This window comes from Ammodytes marinus (assembly GCF_949987685.1).
Source record: "Ammodytes marinus genome assembly, chromosome: 19".
NCBI classification, from domain to species: Eukaryota; Metazoa; Chordata; class Actinopteri; order Uranoscopiformes; family Ammodytidae; genus Ammodytes; species Ammodytes marinus.
The window spans coordinates 22,194,760-22,202,796 of record NC_137223.1 but is presented as its reverse complement, the minus strand read 5'-3'; the positions used below and the strand labels follow the sequence as shown (position 1 = coordinate 22,202,796).

At 38.5% G+C, this 8,037-nt stretch overlaps 1 protein-coding gene across 1 annotated transcript in view; it reads left to right on the top strand.

Annotated features, from left to right (window-relative positions):
• fam184ab (family with sequence similarity 184 member Ab) overlaps nt 1-8,037 on the top strand; it is a gene marked incomplete at both ends in the record, with an annotated part of 160,713 nt that overhangs the window by 142,329 nt on the left and 10,347 nt on the right. The gene's annotated exons all lie outside the window — the stretch shown is intronic.

The window sequence follows — 8,037 nt, the reverse complement described above, 5'->3', positions numbered from 1 at the left end:
AAACTGGTGACCCGACACTGGCGCAGGAGCTCAGAAAATCCCAAGAAGTGGCCAAGAAATGTTTCAGTTGTTGATTCTGAGAAAAAACCTGGACCTACAGAAGAATGAATCATATCCATGCGCTGTCACTGAAGGCTTACTTGATAGATGTGCCGACAGTGTTGTTGTTATCACTCAGAATTCCCCATGGGGGGCCAAAAAAAGTTACACACTATAGCTTTTAAACAATGTGCTTTCATGTGTGCTTTTTTTTCATCCATGACCTACAAGATCACTGCATCATCATCATATAGACAATTAGAGCACATCTAAACGCACCTACAGCTGTTCGTCACCAACAGCAGCATAAGCATCCAACGCAGCAGGCCTATTTCCATGTTCCTATGCGTCAGGTGGAGTATTAATAGTAGGCAGTGAATGTGAGGAATTATTTTTTCTCTCAGCCAATCGTATCGCTCGTATTGTTGGTGTCATACGTTATAATAAAAAGCAGCTGCAGATAAACAACAAGACGGTGCATAACGAAACGGGCTCACCATGAAAGGCATCACCCAGGGAGATTAACCGCTGTGCCCTCAATCTCTTACCTGAGATGCATTCTTGTAGAAAACCATGGAGGCCATTTTTGGAGAAATAAATACAAAGGAAAACCAAAAAAAAAGAGGTCTTAGATTTAAAAATACACCGTCCAGGCTTTTGTCTGCCTGGAAGGTGTTTATGTGGATGTCTGTGTGCTTTGGCAACGGCTGTATGCATGCAGTCCTGATGTGCGTCACTGAGCCTGCGTCACAATATAATAATAAATAGTAATAGAAAAATGGTTCATTTGTAGTGAGCATAGCCGCATCTGAATATTATTTTTGATTTGTACATCTGTTGAGTCCAAACTGTGCTGTCGTGTTGCATACTTTTTTTTACTGTTATCTTCGCTGGACTATAAAGCCCAGAGGAAACACTGCAGTGAAGATGTAGTGCGTTGTGGCCTTATTAAGCAGACAGAAGCCACAAAGCAGAATGCCACAGATAAACGAAAAAAAATAAAAGAACTGTGGTCGTAAATATCAAGTACCACCACAGCAGACTATAACCCGAACTACAAGAAAATATATTCATTAAATGAACTTTTCAAATAAAGTTTCTGTAACTTTTGTCTCCCAAAAACTGTTTAAGAACCAGGATAATATTTTTTGGCCCTGATGATGATCTAGCACCGAAAAAACGTTGCCAGCAAATAAATATATATTTTTGCAAGTAAGACAGGAACCTTTCTTTAGGATAATATTCTTAACATCCTCTCATCTATTGTCAATCTAATGTAGATATTTTGTCTTAAAAGTCATAATCAAGAGTCGTACTTTTTTAGGTGTAAATTCTAAACTCAGAAACTACTCTTCTTGCCGCTAAAATTCCTGACCTGGCCTGCTGCCCTGCCTGCTGTAAATAACTGCCTCCCATTAAATAGTTAGATTATTCTTCCTTGTTGATTGGGGCTGGTCGGTGTGCCTGTTTTGCTTCATTGCCTCAACGGTGGCACAATATGTAAGGTTAATTGTTTCTTTATATAGTGCACTCATAGTGATGGATAGGGTGTTATCATGGAGCGTGCCAGGCAGACTTTATCATATGGTATATCAGTCTTAATTTGGAGGCAATTGTTAGTGGTTTTCAGCTAATAATTAGAAACTAGTGTACTATCTATCTATCTATCTATCTATCTATCTATCTATCTATCTATCTATCTATCTATCTATCTATCTATCTATCTATCTATCTATCTATCTATCTATCTATCTATCTGTCTATCTGTCTATCTGTCTATCTGTCTATCTGTCTATCTGTCTGTCTGTCTGTCTGTCTGTCTGTCTGTCTGTCTGTCTGTCTGACTTTCTATCCATCTATCCATCTATCTATCTATCTATCTATCTATCTATCTATCCTATTGTCCTATCTATAGTTTAGAACAATATGGAAAACTATAGGCCACGCCCTGTTGGATGGTTGTTCTCTTGTAGTTAGTTAAAGTTAAACTACACATCATCAAACTCTGAACGTATCCTGCCAAATATACAGTGTGGAGCATCTTCAGTCGACACATCAAAATATCAGTTGAAAGAACTTCTTGCCGGGATCGGAGTTGACATTAATAAAGGATCAAACACATTTAGCTCAGCAAGTTAAAGATGGCGGGGCTCTCTGAGTGTAGTGAGTGGAAGTCTGTCTGTTCTCTTCCTACTGTAGATGAAGAGAAACATCTTTATTATTAATGACGTGCAGTTAGGATACTGTAGGCAAGAGAGGTCAAGCTTTGAAGCAAAGGCTGTAGTTTCGAATACAAGGCGATGATGTTTTGAGGAGGGGAATGTCAGTGTGTGTGTGTGTGTGTGTGTGTGTGTGTGTGTGTGTGTGTGTGTGTGTGTGTGTGTGTGTGTGTGTGTGTGTGTGTGTGTGTGTGTGTGTGTGTGTGTGTGTGTGTGTGTGTGTGTGTGTGTGTGTGTGTGTGTGTGTGTGTGATTTGGCATGGATGACCGCAGGTGATCTCAGAAAAAGGTGTATTGAGAAAGAAAAAAGGAGAAAGTGAGTTGAAAGGTAGATGGGTTTTTTGGCCGCGGGGCATTGGATGATGCCGAGTCATGAGGGAAATGAGCTAAACCCCAAACTTTAAGAGCAAGGCAGGTGATGGGGGCGTGTGTGTGTGTGTGTGTGTGTGTGTGTGTGTGTGTGTGTGTGTGTGTGTGTGTGTGTGTGTGTGTGTGTGTGTGTGTGTGTGTGTGTGTGTGTGTGTGTGTGTGTGTGTGTGTGTGTGTGTGTGTGTGTGTGTGTGTGTGTGGAGGGAGGGAGGGAGGAAGGTAGATAGAGATAGCGAGGACAACAGATTAAAACAGAGTGAGTTAAAGAATGAAAAGCCATATTGAAAAGTGCGTGTGTGTGTGTGTGTGTGTGTGTGTGTTAAAGAAGGAGCTTGACTGATAGACTGAGGTGATGTGCAGCAAGCTAGCATCCTCCTTAGAGCTGACCTCCTTTTAATATCAGTCAGCTGGGAGCAAAGCGCCACCTGCTGTTCTAAATAGGAAGTACATCCAGATATAATATCGTAACCATGCACACACAGTATTATAAAAGGTATATACAGTAGTTAAAGAGGGTCTCACATAAAAAACACAAGGACACATGCTAACACAATGAGGAGAACATAAGTAAAGGAGACATTTTCTTAAAAATAATCCAATATTTTCTCTGTTGTTTTACCAGTTCAATCACCTAAACTGTGCTCTCTATTTAGTTTTTTTTTCTATTATGCTATATTTGCACCATAACACTAGACTCAGGATATAAGATAGAGAGGAGTGATAAGATCTGTACAGAAAAATAGTCGACTTTCTCTTTATTTGACCCATTTTCTGGCCCAAATTTATTTTAATATGTCTTCCATCTAATTAACTAAACAACACCGATCTATCTTAACCACAGGCACACTGTCCCTTTCCTGCTAATTAATCACCATGGTGATGACAGCCTTGTTCCCTCTCTACAAGTCCCTTTCCCCCTGAACAGCCAACTGACAATGCGCTCCACCATTTAGTGTTCGTGAATATTTAAGTATTTTTTTTTACGTCCTGAAACATTGATTTAATGGCCGATCCTCTGGGAAGGACAAAGGCCTGTAGTGTGGGTGATAGTTTGTGTTTGTTTGGCGGTGGTTTTGGTCGTCATGCCAACAAGAGATGCAGGTTGCAATCAAGATGTCTCAAGTCTCAAATTTAAAAGAAAAATAATAATAAAATAATTATTAAGATCATGGCTTACAAAAAAAGAAATCGCAATTCACATATTAAAAACAGTCCCCACTTGTATAACATGTTCCCCAAATCAGTGCAGGTTGCAATAGAGACGTCTTAAGTCTTAAGTTTAAAAAATAATAATAATAAAAGAAAATAATAAATAATTAAAAAAACTCATGTCACATCAAGTCCCCACTTTTATAACATGTCCCTCAAATCTGTGTGCTTGTAACCATAGCAACACTTTTTTTTTTTTTTTTTTTTTTTTTTTTTTTGCTCTCTGTAACATTTACCAGTTTAGTCTCACAATGTGCAAGATGAAGCAAGACCAAGAAATAGAAGAAAAATATATTAACCTTCATGTTTTCTGGGCAGTGCCACTGAACACACCATCATACAGCCCTTTAACAAGCTGTCCAGAGGCCCGGAGTATTTTAAGTCATAAAAAAAATGAATCGTAACATGAAGCACAGTGAATTTGTTAACACTGCCAGACAGTTACTGCAGCAGCAATGAGAGAGAATGAACCACGAGCAGAAGGCAGTGACGATAAGAAGCACTCAGCCAACTCCTCCTCATGACCATCAGTCATTGTCACAGTTTGGTGCTGTTGTAGAAAACTCATTAATACCTTGTAAACAGACACCAATTTCACTCCCGGACTATAAATGTAATTTATTGTATTTTAACTTTTAAATAATGCATTTTATGTTGCATAATGACAACTGGCGAGTGGCGAGGGACTACAGCTGGTAATTATGCGTAAAGGCTAAAGCTGCTCATTTTACTGTACAGTAAATCAAAAGGGGCTGTCTCCACAAAACTATAAACTGATAAACTAAACTAAAAAAACTAAAACGCCACGTGTACACCTTGGTGAGGCTTTACTACTGACAATCTAATGCTGTAGTCTCTGTCCAATATTTATTACAGTTCTTAAAGGTGCACTATGCCGTTTTTTGTTTACATGTGCACAGCCTGCAGTTAGTTTACAAAACATATTTTCTATACACTTAATTCATAATTTTTAATAATTCTATCATCATAAATCAATTCAGTTATGAGAATATACTTCAGAAAATTGTCACTTCTTGACACACTAAAAGTTACATAGTGCACCTTTAACCATACAGTAGGAACAGGTGGATACCCCTCCCCACCCCCCCCCCCCCTCCCCCCACACACACACACACACACACACACACACACATAGCACTGCAGGAAAATCGGTTTCAAACCCAGCAGTTGCTATAGCAGGTGGATTTGTCCAATTCCCTGGAAATATTCTGCTGATGCGATTACAGACAAACCCCGAACATATGATGAATGCCACGGTTGACAGCCGACTTCCTTGTCTCTCATGTGTCACTGACACTCGGGCCGGGTGTAACAGTGGCTCCCTCTGCCCAGCCAAGGGTTGCTGATGCTGGGGCAGTGAGGCGGAAAATAGCCGGACACATACAAAGAAAACATTTGACCTCAGTTTGCTCCTGCCCGCAGGAAATACAGCTAAAGTTCAACCCAGCTAGTACAATGAAGAAAAAATATATACATCCATGGAAAAAATGAAGAGACCACTCCAAATGTTCAGTGTCTCTTGTTTTACTATGTACAGGTATGTGTTTGAGTAGAATGAACATTTTGGTTTTATAATATAACCTACTGACAACATTTCTACCAAATTCACAATAAAAATATTGTCATTTAGAGCATTTTCAGTAAATAATGTAGATTAGATTAGATTAGATTCAACTTCATTGTCATTGCACAAGTAAAGACAACCAGTACAACGACATGCATCTAACCAGTAGTGCAATTAATAAAAGTTTTTTTTTTTTTTTGTTATAGCAGCGCTATAGAAATAATAGTACACAAGACATAGATTGCAGCTGGTCAACAAAGTAAAAAAAATATCCAGTCAATATTAAAGTGCATATAGTTCTGAGGGGTCCATAGAATGCAGTATGAATATAAAGTGCATTATTGAAGTGCGTAAGTAAAGTGCATAGTGGCAGAGGTAGTCAGACAGTCCAAAAGATTGAAGAAAAATCGAGACTGGTCTCTTGTTTTTTTCCGGGGCTGTACACTGTATATACACGTTGGAACGACAAGTAAGACAACATAGTGTTTGTCTTACCTTCGATTGAGGAGTTTAGTGAAAAAATGACTCTTACTTGATGTGTTAGATGTGTTGGCAGATGTTTGCCTCTAGCTATTTTTAGCAAACAAAAGCTCAGAAAGAACTGCTGCACACTACCTGACCAGCACCAAACATCAGACTGCTTTAAGGTTGGTGATGAGGCCAAAAAAATAAATTGATGCGGCTTCAACGAGGTCACCAAAACCTAATTAGGTTATTAAAATGTCAAGGATGTTTTTACAGCCTTTTCTGCTGCAGGGTCATGGAGTGGCAAAATCAGAGTGGCCCCTTCCAAATACAAAGCTGAATATCATAACATATCGCAGTATGCATTGTATCGCTATGTATTGTGATATCATATCGTGACCAATCTATCGGGATGCGTATCGTAATGTCCCAGCCATAGTTTTATGAAGTCTATATATAAAGCATGGCATCCATAATTCATATTAATTTCTCTCTGTTATGAAAACAATTGGTTCCTGGCAAACACAGACGGTGCTAGAGTGGCGAAAAAGACATTCTGTAATTGAGAAATTGGAAATGTTTGCCAAACAGTAAGGGAACAAGATGTAAGTGCACAGACAGACGAGACAGACCTGCACAAGAGTTCACGTTGTATCTGATCAAACCAACCAATTATTTATAAACATATAAATAATAATATGGGTAATGTAATGGTTTGATAGATACAAACTGTCCTTTTAATTTAGATTTTTTCATTTCATTTTGTTTTGTTTTTTATTTATTTTTACTGGAAATCAGCATGTATCGGTATCACTGAGCTTAGCACTCCAGTGGCTAGTCCTGTATCTGATGAAACTTCAACTTGTACTTTGACCAATTATTCATAAACATTTGATAAATAATAAAATAGGTATTATTTAATGTTTTAATTCTGCAAACTGTCTTTGATTAAGTTTTTTTAAATTATTGTTTTACTGCAAAACAGTATGTATCAGTATCACTGAACTCTTGTACATCTGCGGCCATTCCTTTGAGAGATGGAGTTTATCAGGAAGTCAAGCTGGTCTGGTGCTCGGCCTTTAAGAAAGTGTGAATTCACACTGTGGCGTAAATGTCAACGAGATACCCCTCTGTGGTGTGTGCTGGGGTCGTGTGGGAAGTGAAAGGCTGTGTATAGCTCACTGTCACTAAGGCATCCGTAACAACAGAAATACGCCCTAAAGCTAAAACATGCCGAGAAATCTCGTTTGATCAAAAAGAACCGCTGACATTTTTCTGAGATGCTTGTAACTGAACTCAGTGAATGATTCATGTTGCATCTTTCTAGCTGTGCTTCAGATGTATTATTTGTTTGTTTGTCGTTGTTCCATTTAAACTTTTGTAGTTTTGGGGGCGCTTGTAGCATAGAGGCTCAGCCCTCAGAAGCAGCAGAGCACTGGTTTGAATCCGGCCCAGGTTGTTCTCTGCATGTCATTCCCCCTCTCTGCTCCATTCCATCTCTGTCTCTCCTAAACTGTCTAATAATAAAGCCCCAAAAAAACATTTGTAGTTTTGGATCTCAGACAGAGTCACTGTTTAATCCTTTAATGTGCAAGTGAATACAACGAAAAAGTGACAATGGTGTCCTCAGAATATTGAATTTATTGTTGTATTATTCAAGTAAATTATTTCACATTACGATACTGAAGGTCTTTGTATGCATTAGTTCTCTAAATTGCATGTCTCTGTTGCCAAGTTTAGGCTTTCAAATGCTTTTTTGTTTTAATGTTATTCGTGTTAGTAATTTCCCAGAGTAAAAGTGTCACTCATGATTGGTTGTTTTTCCCCCTGAAAGAATATTACAACCGGCTAATGGTGAATGCTGCTCGATCGACCTTTAGCGCTTGTTGTAATAGGAAAAATGTCACCAGAATTTAACTGAATCAAAGGTTTAACAAAAATGGTGGTTATTTATACAAGGCCAGTTAGAAAATAACAAAGAAATTCAATATAATTTTTTTATTTTTTCTACTTTTCATAACTCAAAGAACTAAAATAACCTCCTGAGTCACTGCCTAGCTTTGGTTTGTTTGAGTTTGGGGTTTTGTGATGAGGAGAGAAAAGGCCACAGAATGAGCCGATTGCTGTTTTATTGATCAAACGCTGATGAAA